A 26,053-nucleotide genomic window follows, 5' to 3' on the forward strand; every position below is an offset into this window, starting at 1 on the left:
TGATTGATTGATTAAAACCCAGTCTATCCCAGGCCTGTGCTCTCTCCACTGGATCATGCTGATTCTCACATTCTCATTGCCAGGATTCTCTAACAATAAGCACCCTTAAAGTTGAGGATGAGGTTTAGCCACTACACCCTTGGGGGTCACTTTGCAACGACGCCAGAGTTAATTGTTTAATTGTTCACTTGGCTCGTTAACTTGTCACTGGCCTCTGACGAGAAGGAGGACTTAGAGTCGGGAGGGAAATGTATTTCTCCATGGAGGTGGTCTTCTGACTCCCCCTTCCTGAAAGCATAAAAGCTACCATGAGTGATACAATAATCACGGCCGTGGGGAGATGAGGTCCTACCCCTTCCACCCTTTAACTACGGCCTGCTCAGCCCCTCCGGATTCACGTGGACCAGAAATTTCTCTCTGTAGCCCCACAGTGACATAGACCAGCCTGGGGGATTGTCTTCTTTACATCTCAGGCTCTACAGCCAGGAAGAATTGAGACAGAGACTGGCCTCAAGGGTTTCTGATTCCAAGAAATAGAGTGTTGTCCTTAGGTATCTTTCTTTCCCCTTTCCTGGCCTCTTGCTCTACTCCTTTTTGGAGGGCTCTCTGGATTCCTTAGAACAGAGGTCATCAAAGGGATTCTCAATGCCACCTCTTCCTGCCCTGCTGAGACAGATCCTGACAGGAACTTTGTGTATTATGATTTCTGGGAAGTCTATTTCATGAGCATCATACCTCGGTGCTCTGATGTTAAAGGGACAGCGATAGCTTCCCGCTGAAGAGAGTCAGAAAATAACCACTCCAGTTCTACTGCACTATAGGATACCTCTGATTTTCGTTCGTTAATTAATCAATCAGGATGCAGTGCAGTCTGGTGGAAAGAGCACGAACTAGGAGTCAGAAGGACGTGAGATCTAATCCCATCTCTGCCACTTGCCTGCTGTGTCACCCTTGTCAAGTCACTTCATTTCTTTGTGCCTCTGTTTCCTCATCTGTAAAATGGGGATTAGGTATCTGTTCTCCCCTGCACTTCGGCTTGTGTCTAACCTGATTATCCTGCATCTACACCAGTGCTTGGCACATAGTAAGCACCTAACAAATACTATTAAAAAAAACTTTCTGAAGCTGTTGTGCCTCCATTCACAGACACCCTGAGAGGTGAAGAGTCTAATACTCTGCTCTTTCGTCCACAGGACTCCGTAGGTAATCTTGTATTAACTAGTATTCTTGTCTTTTTATCTTTCCCTTTTTATAATTTCATTTTTCCTTCTGTGTCACATACCAATCTTTCCTCTCTCCTTCTTCTTAGATTATTAGCCCCTTCGGGGAATATGGGCCGTGTCTAATTCCTTTTGGTGTGTTATATACCAGAGATTAATACAGTCCTTTGTACATAGTAGCTGTTCAATGAATACTACAAGGTGAATGAATTACGGTATTAATTAATTAATTGATCAACGAGTGAATGAATGTCTAAATAGTAACCTATCAACGGTATTTTTTGAGCACTTACTCCGTGCAGACAGATGGCAGCGACATACCCTGCCCACAAGGACCTTACAATTTAGGTGGTCTGAGGATGGAATGTCCCTTCAGGAATAAGGGATGAGCCAAGAGTGTCCACAGATTGAGTGCCGCGCTGTTATTTGTACAATGTATATTGGATTATCTTTTCCCTTGCAAGTCATGTTCCAGGCGGAACCCAACTCAACAAGTGAGTAATCAGACAGAGGAAAAACACATTGCCCAGAACATGTGAATTCTGCCCTGCATAATTCATGTATGGCCAAAGTTAACACAGCATTGTGCTATAGCTCCTCATCCTAGCATACTATCACCTAAGTCTTTTCTGCTCATATTAACCAGCTATTTTTCAGGATTCATTATGGGCAGCTAACTTGCCTGCTAATTCTGTCGTATTGTGCACTCCCAAACACTTAGTACAGGGCTCTGCACCTAATAAGCACTCAATAAATACCATTGATTTATTGATTCCTGCTGGGCCTGCCCACCTTGCCAAAAAACCTGGGTGGTCCTTCAGTAGGAAACCATTCATTCATTCATTCATTCATTCATTCATTCAATCACATATATTGAGTGCTCGCTCTGTGCAGAGCACTGTACTAAGCGTTTGGGAAGTACAAATCGGCAACATATAGATACTGTCCCAACCCAACAACGGGCTCACAGTCTAGAAGGGGGAGACAGACAACAAAACAAAGCAAGTAGACAGGTGTCAATACCATCAGAATAGATAGAAGTATAGCTATATATACATCACTAATAAAAAACAGAGTAATAAATATGTACAAATATACACAATTGCTGTCGGGAGGGGAAGAGGATAGGGCAGAAGGAGGGAGTGGGGTGATGGGGAGGGGAGGAGGAGGAGAGGAAAATGAGGGGGCTCAGTCTGGGAAGGCCTACTGGAGGAGGTAAGCTCTCATAAGGGCCTTGAGGGGAGAAAGACAGCTAGTTTGGTGGAAGTATAGAGGGAGGGCATTCCAGGCCAGAGGTAGGACGTGGTCCAGGGGTCGATGGCAGGACAGGCGAGAACGAGGCACAGTGAGGAGGTCAGCGTCAGAGGAGCAGAGTGTGCGGGCTGGGCTTAGGAGGAGAGAAGGGAAGTGAAGTAGGAGGGAGCAAGGTGATGGAGAGCTCTGAAGCCAGTAGTGAGCAGTTTCTGCTTCATGTGAAGGTTGATGGGCAACCATTGCAGATTTTGGAGGAGGGGAATGTCATGCCCAGAGCGTTTCAGGACAAAGATAATCCAGACAGCAGTGTGAAGAGTAGACTGAAACAGGGAGAGACAGGAGCATGGGGGATAGGAAAGGAGGCTGATGCAGGAATTCAGTCGGGATAGGATGAGAGATTGAACCAACAACGTAACGGTTTGTATGTAGAGGAATGGGCGGATCTTGACGATGTTGGGAAGGTGAGACCGGCAGGTTTTGGTAACGAAATGAATGTGTAGGGTGAAAGGGAGAGTGGAGTCAAGGATGACTCCAGGGTTGCGAGCTCGTGATCTAGGAAGGATGGTAGTGCCGACCACCGTGACGGGAAAGTCAGGGAGAGGACAGGGTTTGGGAGGGAAGATAAGGAGCTCAGTCCTGGACATGTTGAGCTTTATGTGGCGGGCGCACATCCCATCCCCTTACTGTAGAGGTTTCTCAAGGGTCCCCTTCTGTTCTTCATCTATACTCGCTCCCTTGGTGAACGCATTCGCTCCAACGGGTTCAACTATCATTTCTATACTGATGGCACCCAAATCTACATCTCCAACCCTGTTCTCTCTCCCTCCCTCCAGGCTCGTATTTCCTCCTGCGTTCAGCATATCTCCATCTGGATGTCTACCCGCCATCCAAAACTCAAAATGTCCAAGACGAGTTCCTTATCTTCCCTCCCAAGCCCTATCCCCTCCCTGACTTTCCCGTCACTGTTGACGCACTACCATCCTTCCCGTCTCACAAGCCCGCAAACTTGGTGTCATCCTTGACCCCCTTCTCTCATTCACCCCACACACCCAATCCATCACCAAAACCTGCCGGTGTCACCACCGCAACATCGCCAAGATCGCCTTTTCCTCTCCATCCAAACCGTTACCTTTCTGGTTCAATCTCTCATCCTATCCCGACTGGATTACTGCATCACCCTCCTTTCTGATATCCCATCCTCCTGTCTCTCCCCGCTTCACTCTGCTGCCCAGATTATCTTTCTACTGAAACGCTCTGGGCATGTCACTTCCTTCTTCAAAAGTCTCCAGTGGTTGCCTATCAACCTTTAAATCAAGCAGCAACTCCTCACTATTGGCTTCAAAGCTCTCCATTTTCTTGCCCTCTTCTAACTCACCTCCATTCTCTCCTTCTACAGCCCAGCCCCCACTCTCTGATCCTCTAACCACTAACGTCCTCATTGTGTCTCCTTCTCACCTGTCCCGTCGTCGACCTGTGGCCCACGTCCTACCTATGGCGTGGAATGCCCTCCCTCCACACATGCGCCAAACTAGCTCTCTTCCTCCCTTCAAAGCCCTACTGAGAGTTCATCTCCTCCAGGAGACCTTTCCATACTGAGCCCCCCTTTTTCCTCTCCTCCTCATCGCCCCCCGCCCCTCCCTCTGCTCTACCCCTTTCTCCTCCCAACAGCACTTGTATATATTTGTACATATTTATTTCTCTATTTAGTTTTATTACTGTTGTGTATATAGCTGTAATTCTATTTATTCTGATGGTATTGACACCTGTCTAACTGGTTTGTTTTGTTTTCTGTCTTCCCCTTCTAGACTGTGAGCCCGTGTTGGGTAGGGATCGTCTCTATCTGTTACCGAATTGTACTTCCCATACGCTTAGTACAGTGATCTGCACAGAGTAATTGCTCAATAAATACGATTGAATGAATGAATGAAGGTGGAAATTTCCTGAAGGCAGGAGGAGATACGAGGCCGGAGGGAGGGAGAGAGAACAGGGGAGGAGATGTAGATTTGAGTGTCATTTGCGTAGAGATGATGGTTGTAGCCGTGAGAGCAAATCAGTTCACCAAGAGTGTGTGTATAGAAGGAGAACCGAAGGGGACCAAGAACTGACCCCTGAGGAACCTCTACAGTGAGGGGATGGGAGGGGAAGGAGGGGCCCGCGAAAGAGACTGAGAATGTACAACCAGAGAGATAAGAGGAGATGCATGAGCGGACAGAGTCCGTGAAGCCAAGGTTGTCGGTGATTCAGTTTTAGCAAGCCGAGCTGGGAATAGAACCCAGTTGTCCTGATCACCAGAGCTGTGCTCTTGCCATTGGACAAATAGCAGAGCTGGGGCTTTACCAAAGAAACGGTAAGGTCTACAGCCACGGAGGCAAGTAGCAATTTCAACCGATTCTCATTACTCCGAATTTTCACATTCTCGGTTCTTTGACTGCATGGGAGACCCTCGCTACTCAAATCACTAAGCAACTCCCCTCCCAACTATCAATCAATCAGTGTTATTTCCTAACTGCTTACTCTATACAGAATACTCCACTAAACACTTGGGAGAGTCATCAAAATTCTCCCTAGAAAGCGTTTTCTTCAGGGAGGCATTCCACGATTAATTCCCCTGCGTCTTTGTTACATCATTTCACCCCATATTTCAGGCACGTGTGAATATGTCGTTATTTTTACTGCTCATCTTTTAATCATTTAGATCTTTTGCTCTTTAAACTATTATGTTACTAAAGAATACTGGCTTTCCTACCCCATAAAACTTTAGATTTCTAGAGAGTGAGGGATGTGTCTTTACCTGCAAGTGTTTATTTCTACTTGTATAGAAGAGTGTCTACCATATATTAAGCCCTCAATAAATTCTGAGGGAGAATATTTTCCCTTAAGTACGCTAGGATAGAGGGGTGGAGTTTCCTGCACCAGCACAGGAATCATCCCATGATCCAAGGCAGAGGTTGAATGTGGGCAGGGCAGGTGTCTACTCTCTCTGGTTTATTATGAGGGTGGGTAGAAGCCAGAGCAAGGGTTTCCGATCTGGGACCATGCTCGGCCCGCAGAAGGCTATAGCCCCTGAGGGCTAACTCCCTTCTATCGCCGCCCCTCTCTTCCCCTCCCATCCCCTAAAGCGCAGACAGACCCCCGGGCCCTGCCGCGTGTTCACAATCAGGGCATCACACCCCACGTCGCCTCCCTATCCACTCTATCTACTCTTGATCAATCAATCAATCAATCGTATTAATTCAGTGCTTACTGTGTGCAGAGCACTGCACTAGGCGCTTGGGAAGTATAAATTGGCAACATATAGAGACGGTCCCTACACAACAGTGTAGAAGGGGGAGACAGAGAACAAAACAAAGCATATTACCAAAATAAAATAAATAGAATAGATATGTACAAGCAAAATAGATAAATAAATAGAGTAATAAATAAGTACAAACATATATACATTTGTATAGGTGCTGTGGGGAAGGGAAGGAGGTAAGGCGGGGGGATTGAGAGGGGGAGGAGGTGGAAAGAAAGGAGGGGGCTCAGTCTGGGAAGGCCTCCTGGAGTGGGTGAACTCTCAGTAGGGCCTTGAAGGGAGGAAGAGAGCTAGCTTGGCAGTTGTTGGGAGGGAGGGCATTCCAGGCCAGGGGGATGACGTGGGCCGGGGGTCGACGGCGGGACAGGAGAGAACGGAGCACGGTGAGGAAATTAGCGACAGAGGAGCGGAGGGTGCGGCCTGGGCTGTATAAGGAGAGAAGGGAGGAGAGGTAGGAGGGGGCGAGGTGATGGAGAGCCTTGAAGCCGAGGGTGGGGAGTTTCTGCCTGATGTGTAAATTGATTCCACTGGAGATTTTTGAGGAGGGGAGTAACATGTCCAGAGCATTTCTGGACAAAGACAATCTGGGCAGCGACGTGAAATATGGATTGAAGTGGGGAGAGACAAGAGGATGGGAGAACAGAGAGGAGGCTGATACAGTAGTCCAGACGGGATAGGATAAGAGCTTGAACGAGCAGGGTAGCTGTTTGGATGGAGAGGCAAGGGCGGATCTTGGCAATCTTGTGCAGCTGAGACCGGCAGGTTTTGGTGACGGCTTGGATGTGAGGGGTGAATGTGAGGAGTCGAAGATGACACCAAGGTTGCGGGCCTTTGAGCCGGGAAGGATGGTAGTGCCGTCAAAAGTGATGGGAAATTCAGGGAGAGGGCAGGGTTTGGGAAGGAAGACAAGGAGTTCAGTCTTGGACATGTTGAGTTTTAGGTGCTGGGCAGACATCCAGATGGAGATGTCCTGAAGGCAGGAGGAGATGCGAGCCTGGAGGGAGGGGGAGAGAGCAGGGGCAGAGATATAGATTTGGGTGTCATCAGCGTAGAGATGACAGTTGAAGCCGTGGGAGGGAATGAGGTCACCAAGTGCTGAGTGTAGATCGAGAACAGAAGGGGACCAAGAAGTGAATCTTGAGGAACCCCCACAGTAAGGGGATGGGAGTGGGAGGAGGAGACTGCAAAAGAGACTGAGAATGAACGACCGGAGAGATAAGAAGAGAACGAGGAGGGGACGGAGACTGTGAAGCCAAGTTTGGAAAATGTGTTGAGGAGAAGGGGGTGGTCCACAGTGTCGAAGGCAGCTGAGAGGTCGAGGAGGATTCAGATAGAGTAGGAGCCGTTGGATCTGGCAAGCAGGAGGTCATTGGCGACCTTTGAGAGGGCGGTTTCCATGGAATGTAGGGGACGGAAGCCAGACTGGAGGGTGTCGAGGAGAGAGATGGTGTTGAGGAATTCGAGGCAGCGCTTGTAGACGATTCGTTCAAGGAGTTTGGAAAGGAATGGTAGGAGGGAGATGGGGCGATACCAGATTGCTGCTCTCAATTCCTCCCTCTCTCCTTAATTCAACTCGCTCTCTCCCCTTTCTCTCTGTCGCTCTCCCACCACTAACCCACATCCCTGGATCACTGCCACTGTCCGCCTCCTTCGCTCTACTGTAAGGCAACTAAGACTTGTAGCAGGATGGCATGCTGCGGGGGGCCAGACTCCTTGAAACTCCTTTGACATTGGACTATCTTCAGGAAACGTGGGGAAGCCAGTCGTATTGATGAGGGAACTGAAGCCCAGAGAAATGAAGTGACTTGCCCAAGGTCACACAGTGGTGGAATAGGGATTAGAACCTATGACCTTCTCCCTTCCAGGCCCGTCCTCTATCCACTAGGCCATGCTACTTCGGTGAGTGTGTCCTCCAGGTATCCTGGGACTGGGCGGGGTCGGCGACGACGGCGGTTGTGGGCGGTGCGGGGCCCTCGCCATGACAGCGGCCTCCCTCATCTGCGATGTCCTGCAGGCTCAGACCGGTCTGGACTTTAAACTCATCGCCCATTTCCGGGTGGACGCGGACCCCCCAAGGTCAATCTTGGTGTGGAAGACCAGACCAGCCCGCACACTCTGCTCCTCTGCCACCGCTCACCTCCTTACTGGGCCTCGTTCTCGCCCATCCCTCCGTCGACCCCTGGCCCACGTCCTATGTCTGACCTGGAATGCCCTCCCTCCACACAACCGCCAAACTAGCTCTATTCCTCCCTTCAAAGTCCTACCGAGAGCTCACCTCCTCTAGGAGGCCTTCCCAGACTGAGCCCCCCTTTTTCCTCTCCTCCTCCTCCCTTCCCCATATCCCCCACTCCCTCCCTCTGCCCTACCCCTTCCCCTTCCCCACAGCACTTGTATATATTTGTACATATTTATCATTCCATTTGATTAATGATGTGTATATAGCGATAATTCTATTTGTTCTGATGGCATTGACACCTGTTTACTTGTTTTGTTTTGTTGTCTGTCTCCCCCTTCTAGACTGTGAGCCCGTTGTTGGGTAGGGACCGTCTCTATATGTTGCCGGTTTGTACTTCCCAAGCACTTAATACAGTGCACTGCACACAGTAAGCGCTCAATGAATGTGATTGAATGAATTCTGTTGGATTGTACTCTCCCAAGCGCTTAGTACAATGCTCTGCACATAGTAAACGCTCAATAGCCAGTCAGTCATCCAGTCAATCGTAATTATTGAGCACTTATTGTGTGCACAGTGCTGTACTGACCGCTTGAGAGAATATCACACTACAATAAAAAGACACATTCCCTGCCCACAATAAGCTTACAGTCCAGAGCAGGAGATAGATATTAATATTAATAAATGACAGATATGTATATACGTACCGTGGGGCTAGGAGGGGTGGGATGAATAAAGGTAGCTAGCGAGGACAATTGCAGAAGTATTGATTGTTTCAGTCTCTAATATTTCATTTTTCCAAGATGTCTCATTGATGATACGTTTTGTTTTTCATGCAGCATTCGCGGGATTCTGCAATTTGGAAGCCATCAAAGCAGTGCTTATGAGTGACCAGATATTTGAAATTTTATTCCTCTTTCAGACTTTAGTCAGTGTCCTGGGGAATGTGGTGATGTTCTTGTTGTACGTCCACATCGTCGTGGCTCAGCCCCAGCAGAAGAAGCCCAAGGACCTGATCCTCACCCACCTGACCTTGAGTAATACGGGCCTTCTTCTCACGTGGGGCGTCCCAGAGATGATGGTGGGCTTTGGGATGAAGAATATCCTGGATGACGTTCGCTGCAAAATGCTAGTGTACCTAAGGAGAGCAGCCCGGGGCCTGTCCATCTGCACCACCTGTCTCCTGAGCGTGTTACAGGTGGTCATCATCAGTTCCAACACCTCCCGGTGGTTCCAGTTCAGGCCCAGAGCCTACAGCCCACAAATATATCTTCTCTTCCTTCCCCTTCTTCTGGAGTCTCAATTTGTTGATCTACATCAACTTAATCAAATCCACTTAAGCCACCCAGAACGTCGCTACCACAGGTAACACTTACATTTCAAAATACTGCTCACCTATCCACAAAACCAATAAATTTAGTATCGTAGCCACTTTGTCTGCCATCACGATCAGAGACCTCTTCTTTGTGTTACTCATGAGCGGGGCAGCGGCTACATGGTGATCTTTTTACACCTATACCACAGACAAGTCCAGCACATCCTCAGCACTGGCCGGTACCACAAATGCCCCGCCGATACCCGGGCCATTCACACCATCCTGCTCCTTCTCACCCGTTTCGTTTGCTTCTATTGTATTGACAGCTGCATCAGCTTTTATGTAGGTTTCCTGGAGGAATACAATAATAAGATGCTGAACACCTCAGGCTTTATCTCCAATTGTTGCTCCTCCATCTGTCCCTTGGTCCTGATCCGAAGAGAACCCCAGTTCTCAAAGTTTCCAGAGTAGCCACGAGAAGGAGACGGATCCCTCTTTCTCCGTGGATTCATCATCATCATCATCAATCGTATTTATTGAGTGCTTACTGTGTGCAGAGCACTGTACTAAGCGCTTGGGAAGTACAAGTTGGCAACATATAGAGACGCTCCCTACCCAACAGCAGGCTCACAGTCTAGAAGGGGGAGACAGACAATAAAACAAAATATATTAACAAAACAAAATGAATAGAATAAATATGTACAAGTAAAATGGAGTAATAAATATGTACAAACATGTATACGTAATAATAATAATGGCATTTATTAAGAGCTTACTATGTGCAAAGCACTGTTCTAAGCGCTGGGGAGGTTACAAGGTGATCAGGTTGTCCCACGGGTGGCTCACAGTCTTAATCCCCATTTTACAGATGAGGGAATTGAGGCTCAGAGAAATTAAGTGTCTTGCCCAAAGTCACACAGCTAATAATTGGAGGAGCCGGAATTTAAACCCCTGACCTCTCACTCCAAAGCCCGTACTCTTTCCACTGAACCACGCAGCTTCCCTGGGGGAGAAGCACATATATACAGGTGCAGTGGGGAGGGGAAAGGAGGTAAGGCGGGGGGGGTGGGGAAAGGGAGGAGGGGGAGAGGAAGGAGGGGGCTCAGTCTGGGCAGGAGGAGGAGCTGGAAGAGGTGAGCTCTCAGTAGGGTCTTGAAGGGAGGAAGAGAGCTAGCTTGGCGGATGTTGGGAGGGAGGGCATTCCAGGCCCGGGGGATGACGTGAGCCGGCGGTCGACGGCAGGACAGGCGATAACGGGGCACGGTGAGGAGATTAGCGGCAGAGGAGCAGAGGGTGCGGGCTGGGTTGTAGAAGGAGAGAAGTGAGGTGAGGTAGGAGGGGGCGAGGTGATGGAGATCCTTGAAGCTGAGGGTGAGGAGTTTCTCTGCCTGATGCGTAGGTTGATTGGTAGCCACTGAAGATTTTTGAGGAGGGGAGTAACATGCCCAGACCGTTTCTGCAGAAAGACGATCCTGGCAGCGGCGAGAAGTATAGATTGAAGTGGGGAGAGACAGTAGGATGGGAGATTGGAGAGGATGCTGATGCAGTAATCCAGTCGGGATAGGATGAGAGACTGAACGAGCAGGGTAGCGATTTGAATGGAGAGGAAAGGGCGGGTCTTGGCGATGTTGTGGAGGTGAGACCGGCAGGTTTGCGTGACAGCTTGGATGTGAGGGGTGAATGAGAGAGTGGATTCGAGGATGACACCAAGGTTGCGGGGTTGTGAGACGGGAAGGATGGTAGTGCCGTCAACAGTGATGCGAAAGTCAGGGAGAGGGCAGGGTTTGGGAGGGAAGATAAGGAGTTCAGTCTTGGACATGTTGAGATTAAGATGGTGGACAGACATCCAGACGGAGATGTCCCGAAGGCAGGAGAAGATACGAGCCTGGAGGGAGGGAGAGAGAGCAGGGGCAGAGATGTAGATTTGGGTGTCAAATCTAGTAGTAGTAATACTAATTACTTGTTACTAGTTATTTACCTCCTCGTGTGAGCAGTGCATTTTTAATAAGTGTTTCGGGGGAGCTAACAATAGTAAGCCCTTAAAAAATATCATCATTATTACCAATAGTATTTATTGAGCGCCCACTGAGCGCTCAAATACTAGTAATTAGTATTCAGTGTTCTCACCTCTACTGCCTGGTTCCGAGTCCTTTTCGTCCAAGCCATTTTTACATTTTACTTTGTTTCTGCTCTTCCTCCCGCAAAATAGCGATGGTGAAAGGGAACCTAAAGCCAACTTTTTCAACTCTTGCTCTTTAGCATTTTCTCAGCAACTTCACCTGCTTGAAAAATGTTTCAAACAGTCACCTCATGGTTTCCATCAACTTGAAGCTCAGAATGTCTTATTAACCCTCCGGGCATGTGTCTAATGTACACACACCACACAAACTCACTTGGAAAAACACTTGGGAAGTACAATTCGGCAATATATAGAGATAATCCCTACCCAACAACGGGCTCGCAGCCCAATTTTCAGACGAGGCATAGGAGATTAATATGCATAGTCGTCCTTCGTATTTGCAGAAGTCACCACGGTCAACGGTGAATTCATTCATTCATTCAATTGTACTTATTGAGCGCTTACTATGTGCAGAGCACTGTACTAAGCGCTTGGAAAGTACACGTCGGGAATAGATCGAGACGATCCCTACCCAGCAACAGGCTCACAGTCTAGAAGGGGGAGACAGACAGCAAACATAGCATGTAGACAAGTGTCCAAACCGTAAGAATAAATAGAATTATAGCTATATGCACATCATTAACAAAATGAATAGAGTAGTAAATATGTACAAGTAAAATGAATAGAGTCCTAAATCTGTACAAATATATACAAGTTCTGTGGGGAGGGAAAGGGAGGAAGAGAGGAAAAAAGGGGCTCAGTCTGGGAAGGCCTCCTGGAGGAGGTGAGCCCTCAGTAGGGCTTTGAAGGGAGGAAGAAAGCTAGTTTGGCGGATGTGTGGAGGGAGGGCATTCCAGGCCAGGGGAAGGACGTGGGCCGGGGGTCGACGGTGGAAGAGGCGAGAACGAGGCACGTTGAGGAGGTTAGCGGCAAAGGAGCGGAGGGTGCGGGCTGGGCTGTAGAAGGAGAGAAGGGAGGTGAGGTAGGAGGGGGCGAGGTGATGGAGAGCCTTGAAGCTGAGAGTGAGGAGTTTTTACTTGATTCGTAGATTGACAGGCAACCACTGGAGATTTTTGAGGAGAGGAGTAACATACCCAGAGCGTTTCTGTCCAGACGGGCAGTAGAGTGAAATATAGACTGATTAGATACTGCTCTTCCACCCATTATCTCACAGTCTATAATCGGAGACAGGCATTAAAATAAATAACGGACAGGACGACTGGGAAAGTAGAAGGAAATGGACATCAAGTAGCCGGACTACTTCCAGCTAATGAAGGGGAGAAAAAGTTGAGTTTGTCCGGGCTTTGAAGCCGGGACCTCTCACATCCTAAGCGAGAAACATACCCTAAGACCAACGAGCCGACTGAATGAATTTTCTCAGGTCACTCTACTGTCACTCACAGTACTGTCACTCACAATACTGTCACAAACGCCCTGTTTCGACCGATAGTGGAAGGGGTATCACCAATGTATTAAAGAGACCCGCAGCAATCGGCCTGTTGCTATACTGAGAAGGTCTGTAGCCAGGAGGTTTGAAGCTCTGGGCCGATTTGAACAATATAGTCAAAGCGAACAGGACCTCAGGCCGATAGCCGTAAGCAACGGTCGTCGGAGTCAATCAATCAATCGTATTTATTGAGCACTTACTGTGTGCAGAGCACTGTACTAAGCTCATGGGAAGTACAAGTTGGCAACATACAGAGACAGTCCCTACCCAACAGTGGGTTCACAGTCTAAAACTGTTCAGAGTCGCAATACCCATTTTACAGAAGAGGCAACTGAGGCACAGAGAAGGGAAGTGACTTGCTCCATGTCTCGCAGCAGACAAGAAGCTGATCTGGGATGAGAACCCAGGTCCTTCTGACTTTCTGTGTTTGAAGTGTTTGAAGTCACGGCCCAGGTGACCAAGCCCAATAGCCCTAAAATTATCCCCGTTAGGTTCCTTGGGATATCCTTGGATAGAGAAGCAGCATGGCTCACTGGAAAGAGCACGGGCCTGGAAGCCCGAGGTCATGGGTTCTAATCCTGGCTATGCCACCTGTCTGCTGTGTAACCGTGGGCAAGTCACCTAACTTCTCTGTGCCTCAGTTGCCTCTTCTGTAAAATGGGGATTAATTAACACTTTGAGCCCCACGCGGGACAACCTGATTACCTTCTATCTCCCGCAGCGCTTAGAACAGTGCTTGGCATATATTAATCTCTTAACAAATGCTATTATGGTTATTTTTATTTATTATATCTCCTGGTAATAGAATGACCAAAGTTAAGGTGGGGAAGGAAAAATGAATGCCAGGCAGGGGATTTGTACTTCCCAAGCGCTTAGTACAGTGCTCTGCACACAGTATGCGCTCAATAAATACTGTTGAATGAATGAAGGAACCCACACCTCCGGAGGAGACTGCGACCTGAACGCAGCGCCATAGTCAACTCGCGGATCCTGATCACATACCTTATAAAAGCCTTCTTCGGACGGTCCTCAACTGCAGGCGAAAAGCCAAAGGGCAAGGTTCCCGGGGTTCTGGCGTGTTTTTCTATCCTTCCCTCTAGAACGGGAATAAAAGGATTCAAGTCTGTTGTAAAGACGCGAATAAGGGACGGAGACTCCAGTGACCCCAGTCCCTTATATTCCCTGATATCCCTATAGATACGACCGTGGTTTCGGCTGAAGCAAGCGAAAATTGATGAACGGGAAAAGTGTCCCTGATTTTGCAGTCACAAAGAGATAAATCGCCAAAGCCCGGGATCGAACCAAGGACCTTTAGTCTAACGCTCTTCCAACTGAACTATTCCGGCCCACGTCCTGCCCCCTTTCACCACTGATAGTCGTGTTATAACACGACTCCCTCCGAGTTTGCCGTTGAGAACCCCTCTCTATCGGGACTAGAATTCACGGCCGGTGGTCGCCCATCCTCTGCCCTTTCCCTCGCCCTTGAGCTCGCACGCCCACAGACCCCGTGTCCGCAGGGCGGGTGATGGAGGGGAGGAAGCGGTTTCCCCCTTTGAGACTCACTGGTGTCTACCTCGCGAGTGGCATTTAGCAATCCTCGCTTGCGGTGCATCCCAGGGGCTCAAATCTCTGACAAGGCCGAAGCGCAAAAGAGATGGGAAACAGGCAGAGGATTGAGGCTGGGTCGATCTAGAGCTCGCAGTACCTCTTCCAGAGAGGACTATTTAGCAATGAACGCAAAGAGCTTGCATCCAACGTGAGGCTCGAATCCACGCCCCTGAAATTAAGAGACTCATGCGCTACTGACTGAGCTAGCCAGGCATCTGATGAAAGACTAGCTCGGGAAACCATGGAATCTGATTGTGGTCCACGAGTGAAATAAATAATAATAATACCGATGGTATTTGTTAAGGGCTTACTATGTGCCAAGCACAGTTCTAAGCTCTTGTAATAATGACAATAATAATTATAGCATTTGTTAAGCCCTTACTATGTGCCGGGCACTGATCTAAGCACTACTCTTGCGAAGGCAGGCTATTCAGCAGAAATCCCCCAAGAGGATATGAGGCAGTGCTCTCACATGTCTTCGGCACAACCTTGTTTTGTTTTGTTGTCTGTCTTTCCCTTCTAGACTGTGAGCCCGATGTTGGTTAGGGATTGTCTCTGTCTGTTACCGAATTGTACTTTCCAAGCGCTTAGTCCATTCATTCATTCATTCATTCCATCATATTTATTGAGCGCTTACTGTGTGCAGAGCACTGTACTAAGCGCTTGGGAAGTACAAGTTGGCAACATATAGAGACGGTCCCTACCCAACATCGGGATCACAGTCTAGAAAGGGGAGACAGACAAAAAACAAAACATTTAACAAAATAAAATAAATAGAATGAATATGTACAAGTAAAATAAATAAATAAATAGAGTAATCTACAAACATCTATACATATATACAGGTGTTGTGGGGAGGGGAAGGAGGGAAGGAGGTAAGGAGGGGGGTTGGGGACAGGGAGGAGGGGGAGATAGAGGAGGGGGAGAGGAAAGAGGGGGTTCAGTCTGGGAAGGCCTCCTGGAGGAGCTGAGCTCTCAGCCCCATGCTCTGCAAACAGCAAGCTCTCAATGAATACGATTAAATGAATGAGTGAACCTGAATTCCGCCGTGAATTCACCCGGCGAGGGAGGGGGAAGACCTGGGGAAGAGGGAGGAGGGACTTTCCATGATGCTGGGGTGGAAGGAACCCAGGCCGACCGCGGGTGAACGTGAAAGGGTGGAGGGGTAGCCGGTGGGAGGGGGTGGAGGGCCTTTTTCATTTCCAAGTGAATCAATTCATTCATTCATTCAATTGTAATTATTGAGTGTTTACTGTGTGCAGAGCACTGTACTAAGCGCTTGGGAAGTACAAGTCGGCAACATATAGAGACGGTCCTTACCCAACAGCGGGCTCACAGTCTAGAAGGGGGAGACAGACAACAAAACAAAACATATTAACTAAATGAAATAAATAAAATTAATATGTACAAATAAAATAAAAATAAAGAGTAATAAATATGTACAAACATATATACTTATATACAGGTGATGTGGGGAGGAGAAGGAGGTAAGGCGGAGGGATGGGGAGGGAGAGGATGGGGAGAGGAAGGAGGGGGTTCAGTCTGGGATGACCTCCTGGAGAAGGTGAACTCTCAGTAGAGCTTTGAAGGGAGGAAGAGAGCTAGCTTCAATGATCATTAATCCCCCAGCTTCTCCCCCAGCCTCCCTCGGCCTCTTCTCCACCCCATCATCCGCTGGGCTCCCAGAGGAGGCAGGGAGGCTGCAGGTGCCCAGAAGAGGCAGCCCCGCCTCCAAATCTCTGCCCTAGCGGAGGCACGGATGGGATGGACGCTCATTCTGATTTTTTAGAAACATCCTCTCCATCTCTCGATCGTTATGGGATGTTATTTCCTGGGAACAGGGGGATTATTTAAAAAGCGTCGGCCCCTGGCTGGCTGCCGGGACAATGGAGCCGGGAACAGGCAAGGATACACAAATTCTCCGTCTCTAATAAACATTTAAAAAAGATAGCGATCCTGTCAGCAGGAAGCTCCCGTTTCCAGATCCCTCCTGGATTTTTATTTTAACTTTTCAGAAACATTGATATGTATAGATCTACAATTATATTTACTTATATAGATGCCTGTTTATGTGTTTTGATGTCTCTCTTCTTCTAGATTGTAAACCCGGTGTGGCAGGGATTCTCTCTGTTCATTGCTGAACTGTACATTCCAAGAGCTTAGTACAATGCCCTGCACACAGTAAGTGCTCAACAAACACGATTGAATGAAATACGATTGAATGATTGCCTGGATTTAGTTATTTGTTTATTCACAAATTTGTTCAGTTATTCCTCTTTCAGTTCAAAGACTACCTCCCTCAGGCTCTGAGTCTTCATGTGGAACAAAGTCTGTGTCCAATCTGATTATTTCCTCTGTAATGTTTAGCCTGGTGCTTGATAAATATCGTCAGTATTAATTTTATTAATAATAATGAGAGTAATTCATTCATTCAATCATATTTATTGAGCGCTTACTGTGTGCAGAGCACTCTACTAAGCGCTTGGGAAGTATAAATCGGCAACATATAGAGACGGTCCCTATCCAACAATGGGCTCACAGTCTGTAAAGGGGAGACAGACAGCAACACAAAACAAGTAGACAGGTGTCAATACAATCAGAATAAATAGAATTATAGCTATATACATATAATTAATAAACTAGAGTAATAAATATATACAAATATACACAAGTGCTGCGGGGAGGGAAAGGGGTTCGGGTAGAGGGAGGGTGGAGGGCGATGAGGAGGGGAGGAGGAGAGGAAAAAAAGGGGGGGCTCAGTATGGGAAGGCCTCCTGGGGGAGCTTAGCTGCCAGTAGGGCTTTGAAGAGAGGAAGAGAGCTAGTTTCGCGGATGTGTGGAGGGAGGGCATTCCAGGCCAGAGGTAGGACCTGGGCCAGGGGTCGACGGCAGGACAGGCGACAGCGAGGCACGGTGAGGATATTAGCGGCAGAGGAGCGGAGTGTGCGGGCTGTGCTGTAGAAGGAGAGACGGAAGGTGAGGTAGGAAGAGGCGAGGTGATGAAGAACCTTGAAGCCCAGATTGAGGAGTTTTTGCTGGATTCGAAGGTTGATAGGCAACCACTGGAGATTTTTGAGGAGGGGAGTGGCTTGACCCGAGCGTTTCTGTATTTAGATAATCCGGGCAGCAGAGTGAACTGTAGGCTGAAGCGGGGAGAGACAGGAGGATGGGAAATCAGAGAGGAGGCTGGTGCAGTGATCCAGTCGGGAAAGGATGAGAAACTGAACCAGCAAGGTAGCGGTATTGTAGCAAGAATTTACCACAGGTACCTGCATCTCCCTTCTCTTCTTACTGATAAATATTTTATATCTGTCTGTCATTTCCATTAAAATGGCAATTTCATTCGGAGCAGAAAAAATATATACTAATTCTATTTTACCCTCCCATGTGCTTAGTACAGCACTTTGCATCCTGTGGATGGTCAATCAATACTATCTGTTGATTTTCTGTTATTGATAAATGCTATCAATTGATTCATTTTTCCTCTTTCTTGCCATATTCTGGGGGGACATTTGAACTGGTGAGAGTCGAAAATTTTGAACTGCGCAGATCTGAGAATAAAATAGATTCCTGACTCACGTTTTCCTTTTTCTCAATGTATAGTTTGCAATCCCTCCCCTTCCCCCCAGAAACGTTGACTTCAATTGCTATTTATGTCGCAAACATTGTTAATTAAAATATTGTTAGAAAAGGAAGGTTTCAATCCTTCGTCCTCTGGGTTATGGGTCCAGCACGCTTCCACTGCGCCACTCTGCTTACCTACCACTAAGACTCTCCGACAAAACACTAAGCCTTTTGTAGATTACTTGGGCTCTTTTCACTTTGTTTTTATTAATCAATCCATCGTCAATCTTTGATGATTGTGATTTCTTTCCCCCAAGCAATTTTCCTCTCTCAGAGGTGTGGGTCGAGTTTTGGTACCGTCTCTGTCCCTTGGGTCCATCTTTCCCCATGTCTCAGAAACCATGTCTCATTACAGATGAGAAAACTGTAGCCCAGAGAATTTACATAACTTGCCCTAAATCACACAGCAGTCAAGAGAAAGAGAGAGATTAGAACCCAGGTACTACTACTACTAAAACTACTTGTAAATATTACTTTCTACCTCCCCTTATTAGAGTGTAAACTCCTTGTGAGCAGGAATGTGGTCACTTTGTGTAGATTCTAACAAGGAGTGAGTTTCTTTGACCAAAAGCGTCGTAAGAAAAAAGACACACGGGGTCAAAAGAGAAAATGGCGCAAGTAGCTGAAATGATTTCACACTGGCTTTTTCAGCTACACACACACACACAAAGGTCAAGCACCGTCAGACGATCTTCTTCTAAGATAAAGAATTACATTATATTTACCTTGGATTTGAGCCAGGGCTTGTCTCAGACAACAACAACAATAACAACAAATAAAATAATACAAACAGCAACATTATTAACAAGTCAGAAAAGCATTGAGAGAGGTTTTGCCTGGTACAGGAAATGCACCTGTCTACATGTTTTGTCACCTGTTTACATGTTTTGTTTTGTCGTCTGTCTTCCCCTTCTAGACTGTGAGCCCATTGTTGGGTAGGTACCGTACCTATATGTTACCGATTTGTACTTCCCAAGCGCTTAATATAGTGCTCTGCACACATTAAGTGCTCAATAAATACGATTGAATGAATAAAGGTTGAAAACAAGGGAAACTGAAAAACATATTCTGGTAATGGATGTTGAAAATCACAGTTAATTCCTTGGGAAGGATAATTATTTATCTGGGTACCATAGTGTAGTAGTTATCCTGTCTGCTTTACACCCAGAAAGACCTGAGTTCGAGCCCCAGTGGAACCACTGCATCCATTTTCTTTCTCTAACTATCCAAGGGCAAAAGTTCAAACTCCACCAAATCTGGTCAGCCGTCCCGAGAACACGAGAGAAGGAGGCTGAAGGGGTAACGTCCTAGACAAACTAGTAGTAATGCTATTAATTGAGTTCCCAAAGAGTTCAATTAATTATTTTATCATTACTAAAATAAATATAATAAAAAATATGTACATATATACACAAGTGCTGTGGGGCTGGGTGGGGGACTCCAGAGCCCGCGTTTGGGAGTCAGAGGTCGTGGGTTCTAATCCCGACTCCGCCACTTGTCTGTTGTGTGACCTTGCGCAAACCACTTCACTTCCCTGTGCTTCACTTACCTCATCTGTAAAACGGGGATTAAGACGGTGAGTCCCATGTGGGTCAACTTGATTACCTTGTATTTACCCTAGAACTTAGAACAGTGCTCGGCTCATAGTAAGCGCTTAACAAATACCATCCTTATCAGCAGTTTGAGAGTGAGGACCACATTTAAACGACTTAAACATTTGAGCGACTACATAGTTATGGGTTTCCATAGTGTAGTGGTTAGCACGTCTGCTTTACACGCAGAATGTCCTGGGTTGGAGCCCCAGCGGAATCACCCTTTTTGAGTCTTTTTTTCACCCAGCTACGGGAAACATTTAAACTCCACTAAACCTGCTCAATTCTCCCAGAAACACGAAAGAAAGAAGCTGAAGAGATGCCCTAGACTTCCATTCAGAAGTGGTAATTGTATTGATTGAATTACCACTGGGTGAGATGCACTATAATACCAATAATGATTTCGGTGTTGTTCATTATTATTAATCATAATAATTGTGTTATTTGTTAAGCTCTTACTACGTGCCAAGCACTTCTCTTTCTTCCTTGTACATGCAATTTGTTTTAGTGTCCATCTCTCATTCATCCTTTCGATCATATCTAAACGCTGGGAAAGACACAAGCTAATAATAATAATTACCGTGTTTGTTAAGCACTCACTACTTGCCAAGCACTGTTCTAAATGCTGGAGTGGACACAAGCAAATAATGCCAATAATAATAATTGCCTTATTCTTTAAGAGCTTACTACGTGCCAAGCACTGTTCTAAACGCTGGGGTGAACACAAGCAAACAATAATAATAAAAATAAATATAGTATTTGTTAAGCTCTTACTATGTGCCAAGCACTTTTCTAAGCGCTGGAGTGGATACAAGGTAAGCAGGTTTTCCCACATGGGGCTCACAATCTTCATTCCCCATTTTACAGACGAGGTAACTGAGACACAGTGAAGTGAAATAACTTGCCCAAGGTCACACAGTAGACCCATGGCAGAGCCGGGATTAGAACCCAGATAATAATGATAATGAAAATAACAGCATTTGTTAAGGGCTTACTATGTGCAAAGCACTCTTCTAAGCGCTGGGGGGATGCAAGGTGATTAGGTTGTCCCCAATGGGGCTCACTGTCTTAATCCCGATTTTACAGATGAGGTAACTGAGGCTCAGAGAAGTTAAATGACTTGCCCAGGGTCACACAGCAGACATGTGGAGGGGCCGGAATTAGAACCTAAATCCTTCTGACTCGCAGGTACGTGCTCTCTCCACTACGCAACCGAACTATGTACTTGGGAATCAGTCGGTCAATCAATCGATTATATTTATTGGGGGCTTTCTGTGCGTAGAGCACTGTAACTAAACACTTGGGAAAATACTTATAATTCTATTTTTCTATTTGGATGGTATTGATGCATGTCTATTTTGTTTCGTTGTCTGTCTCCACCTTATAGACTGTGAGCCCATTGTTGGGTTGGGACTGTCTCTATCTGTTGCCGAACTGTACTTTCCAAGAGCATAGTACGGTGCTCTGCACACAGTAAGCGCTCAATAAATATGATTGAATGAATGAAAGCAATATAACAGAGTTAAGCGATCACACAAAGATGTGATATATTAAGGGTTAGGTTTAATGAGGGAAGCAGAAAGTAGAAGTAATAATACTTCTAGTATTATTAATAATAGTAGTAACAGTAGTTATTGAGCACCCACTGGATGCAGTGCACTGTACAAACTGCTCGAGAAATACAAAACAGAGGAGCTTCTCTGTTATGTTCCCTTAACTCTGTTATATTGTACTTTCTCAAGTGCTTAGTACAGTGCTCTGCATGCAGTAAACACTCAATAAATACGATCGAATGATTGACTGATTCCCAAATACTTAGTACCATTTCCCAGCGGGGAAAGCACGTGCCTGAGAGTCAGAAGGATCTGGGTTCTAATCCCGGCTCTGTTTACAAGGTGCTTTACACCGTAATGGAGGAGACAAACGTATGAATATTTGCAAATAAAATAATCAATAATCGCATTTATTGAGCACTTACTGTGTGCAGCACACTGTTCTAAGCACCTGGAAGAATAAACTACAACAATAAACGGACACAGTCCCTGCCCAAAACGAGCTCACAGTCTAGATGAGGGGAGTCAGGCATTAAAATAAATAAATAAATGGTAGATATGCACCTAGGTGTTGTGGAATTGAGAGGGGGGATGAATAGAGGGAACAAGACAGGGAGAAGCAGAAGGGAGTTGGAGAAGAGGAAAGGAGGGCGCAGTCAGGGAAGGCCTTCTGGAGGAGATGTACCTTCAATGAGGCTTTGAAGGTGGGGAGAGGAATTTTCTGTTGGATTTGATGATGGAGGGCGTTCAGGCCAGAGGCAGGACATGGACCAGGGAGAGTGAGAACGAGCAGCGGAGAAGGTGAATTGAGATGGGGAGAGTCAGAGTAAGCCTGGGAAAGACAGTAGATCCAAACCTCAAGAGGGATGGCCAGACATTTGGCTAATTTTAAGGCAAGATAATTTGCCTTGTAAAGGTTTAGAACAGACACTCAGGAAATAAGATGAGCAGGATTCGTTGACCCCTTGTCCATACCCTACTTCTGGCCTGGAATGCCCTCCCTCTTCACATCCGCCAAACTAACTCTCTTCTCCCCTTCAAAGCCCTACTGAGAGCTCACCTCCACCAGGAGGGCTTCCCATACTTAGCCCCGTTTTCCTGTGCTTCTCCTCCCCTCCCCATAGCCCCCACTCCTCCCCTCTGCTCTACCCCTTTCCTCGCCCCACAGCACTTGTGTATATTTGGATATATTTATTATTCTATTTATTTTATTAGTGATGTGCACAAATCTATATTTCTATTTATTTCTACTGATGCTATTGATGCCAGTTTACTTGTTTTGTTGTCTGTCTCCCCGCCTCTAGACTGTGAGCCCACTGCTGGGTAGGGATTGTCTCTATCTATTGCCAACTTGTACTTTCCAAACATTTAGAGCACTGTAATCTGCACAGTGCTCTGCACACAGTATGCGCTCGATGAAAACGATTGAATGAATGAATGAATGCTTCTGCAATCGATCTGAAAAATATAGATGACTATTGGAAATAGATTAGTAGCTCGCCATGATCGTATAATGGTCAGTACTTTGTGTTGTGGCCGCAGCAACCTTGGTTCGAATCCGAGTCATGCCAGAGGTGGGGAATTGTTTTTTCCCCCCTAATCTTTCGAAGTACACAGAAAGGCAAATTTTTTAAATGATAATGATGGCATTTGGTAAGCACTTCTTATGTGCTAAGCACTGTTCTAACAGCTGGGGTAGTTACAAGGTCATCAAGTGGGGCTCACAGTGTTAATCCCCATTTTACAGAAGAAGTAACTGAGGCACAGAGAAGTTAAGTGACTTACCCACTGCACACTGTGATTACTGTGGATGACAGTAATTATGGCATTTAATAAAAACTTACTATGTGCTAAACGCCTGTATAAACACAAGAACTTAAAGCTGGACACAGTGGACCCACGAGGGTATTTTATTGGACTCTCCCAAATGCAGAGTACAGTGCTCTGCGCACAGTAAGGGCTCAATATTATGACTGAATAAATGAATAATTGAGGGGCTCACAGTCTAAGAGGGGAGGAGATCAGGGATCACATCCGCATTGTATAGGGCATGTCACTTGACTTCTCGACCTAAGGCCTCAGTTTCCGCCTCTGTAAAGTGGTGATAACCTTCTCATTGGGCCTCGTTATCACCTGTCACACCGTCGACCACTGGCCAAAGTCCTACCTCTGGCCTGGAACACCTCTCTCCTCACATCCGCCAAAAAATCACACTTCCCCCTTCAAAGCCCTACCTAAGGCTCACCTCCTCCAGGAGGCCTTCCCTGACTGAACCCTCCTTTTTCTCAACTCCTCCTCCCCTTCCCACCGCCCCGACTCCCTCCCTCTGCTTTATCCCTCCTCCCCGACCCACAGCACTTGTGTATATATGTACATATTTGTTATTCTATTAATTTTATTAATGATGTGTATCTATAATTCAGTTAGTTGTATTGATGCCTGTTTACTTGTTTCGATGTCTGTCTCCTCTTCTTCTAGACTTTGAGCCCGTTGTGTGCAAGGATTGCCTCTACTTGTGGCTGAATTGTACTTCCCAAACGATTTAGTACAGTGCCCTGCACACAAAAAGCTCTCAATAAATACGATTGAATGAATGAATAAATAAATATCTGTTCTTCCGAATCCCATGTGGAACAAGGACCTTCTCCAGTTTGATCACCATGTACCTATCCCACACCTACTACAGTGCTTGGCACAAAGCTCGTTTTTAGACTAAACTCTTCATGGACAGGGATTTTGTCTGCTAATTCTGTTGTATTGTACTCTCCCAAGAGCTTAGAATTGTGCTTGGCACATAGTAAGCGCTAAACAGATACCATCATTATTATTACTCCTACTACTACTGCCAATATTTGAGAAAATTGAGGCCCAAAGTGGTTAAATAGTTTGGCTGAAGTCACATAACAGGGTAGTGGAAGAGCTAGAGCTAAAACCCAGACTCTTATACTCCTCGTTCCCTGCTTTTGTACATTTTATTGCTGAACTTTAACTGATTTTTCTTATAGTTTGTAGGATGTTCTTTGGTTTTCAGTAATCGTGACATTTATTAAAATCTTACTATGCGCTAAATACTGTGTTGGAGAAGCAGCGTGGCTTAGTGGAAAGAGCCTGGGCTTGGGATTCAGAGGACGTGGGTTCTAATTCCGGCTCCGCCACTTGTCAGCTGTGTGACTTTGGGCAAGCCGCTTCACTTCTCTGTGCCTCAGTTCCCTCATCTGTAAAATGGAGATTCAGACTGTGAGCCCCTCATGGGACAACTTGATTACCTTGCATCTAACCCACCACTTAGCACATAGTAAGCGCCCAACAAATGCCAGCATTATTACTATTGTTATCATTATCAGTAATGATAATAATCTTATGAACTTTTCTGTACCTCAGTTACCTCATCTGTAAAATGGAGATGGAGACTGTTAGTTCCACGTGGGACAACCTGATTACCTTGCATCTACCCCAGCGCTTAGAACAGTACTTGGCACATAGTTACATGCTTAACAAATACCATCATTATCACTATTATCAATAATCATTGTAATAACATGCAATATGATAAAATATCTAATAATCATTGTAATAATTCATGATAATAACCATAAATACGATCTAATGAATGATGAGATGGAATCGGGAGAGGAGAAAGAAAAAGAAGCTTCGAGCCAGCCAGGAGTCAAACCTGGAATCTTCTGATCCGTAGTCAGATGCGTTATCAATTGTGCCACTAGTCCATCCTACCTATAATGTGCTCGGCGGCGGCGGGGATCAGTGCGGCAGTGGATGCTGCTGCTGCTGCTGCTGAGAACCACACGGGGCGCCACCGGGGCGGCCACGATCAGGGCGGCTGCTGCTGCTGAGAACCCCACGGGGGCGCCACAGGGGCGGCCACGATCAGTGTGGCTGCTGTTCCTGAGAGCCAGACGGGGGCTCCACCGGGGCGGCGGCTATAAGTGCAGCGTCTGCTACTGAGAGCCACAAGGGGGCGCCACCAGAGCGGAGACAATCAATGTGGCTGCTGCTGAGAGCCACACGGGGTGCCACCGGGGCCGACACGGGACAGGACCGGCTCCTCCTCCCGACCCTCCCAGGCTCCACCACCCTTCATTCATTCATTCATTCATTCATTCCATCGGATTGATTGAGCGCTTACTGTATGCACAGCACTGCACTAAGCGCTTGGAAAGTATTATTCCGCAACAGCGACACTCTCTTCCCATTCATTCATTCATTCATTCTTTCATATTTATCGAGCGCTTATTGCATGCACAGCACTGCACTAAGCGCATGGAAAGTACTATTCCGCAACAGAGACAATCTCTGCCCATTCATTTATTCATTCATTTATTCATTCGTATTTATCGAGGGCTTACTGTGTGCAGAGCACTGTACTAAGCGTTTGGAAAGAAAAATTCAGCAACAGATAGAGACAATCCCTACCAGACAATGGGCTCACATTCTGGAAGCTGGGGAGATAGACACCAAAACAAAACAAGGAGACAGGCATCCCCATCCCATCCCCGCACTCGCTCCCTTTCCTCTTCCCCCCCACTCCCTGCCCCACAGCACTTGAGTATCTATGGACATAGGTATCATTCTATTTCTTTGTCATTATAGACTGCTAGCTCTCTTCCTCCAGTCAAAGCCCTACTGAGAGCTCACCTCCTCCAGGAGGCCTTCCCAGACTGAGCCCCCTCCATCCTCTCCCACTCCTCCCCCTCCCCATCCCCCCGTCTTACCTCCTTCCCCTCCCCAAAGCACGTGTATATATGTATATATGTTTGTACATATTTATTACTCTGTTTATTTTACTTGTACATATTTATTCTATTTATTTTGTTTTGTTAATATATTTGATGTCT

General features: G+C 46.6%; 1 non-coding gene and 1 pseudogene across 1 annotated transcript; both read left to right on the top strand.

Annotated features, from left to right (window-relative positions):
- Nucleotides 1-340: 340 nt before the first annotated feature.
- Nucleotides 341-25,163, top strand: LOC119940019 (annotated as a pseudogene).
- Nucleotides 19,794-19,867, top strand: TRNAV-UAC. Its single transcript has one exon. It is a non-coding gene; the product is annotated as a tRNA-Val (tRNA).
- Nucleotides 25,164-26,053: the final 890 nt, after the last annotated feature.

Source organism: Tachyglossus aculeatus, chromosome 18, assembly GCF_015852505.1.
Source record: "Tachyglossus aculeatus isolate mTacAcu1 chromosome 18, mTacAcu1.pri, whole genome shotgun sequence".
Lineage (NCBI taxonomy): Eukaryota > Metazoa > Chordata > Mammalia > Monotremata > Tachyglossidae > Tachyglossus > Tachyglossus aculeatus.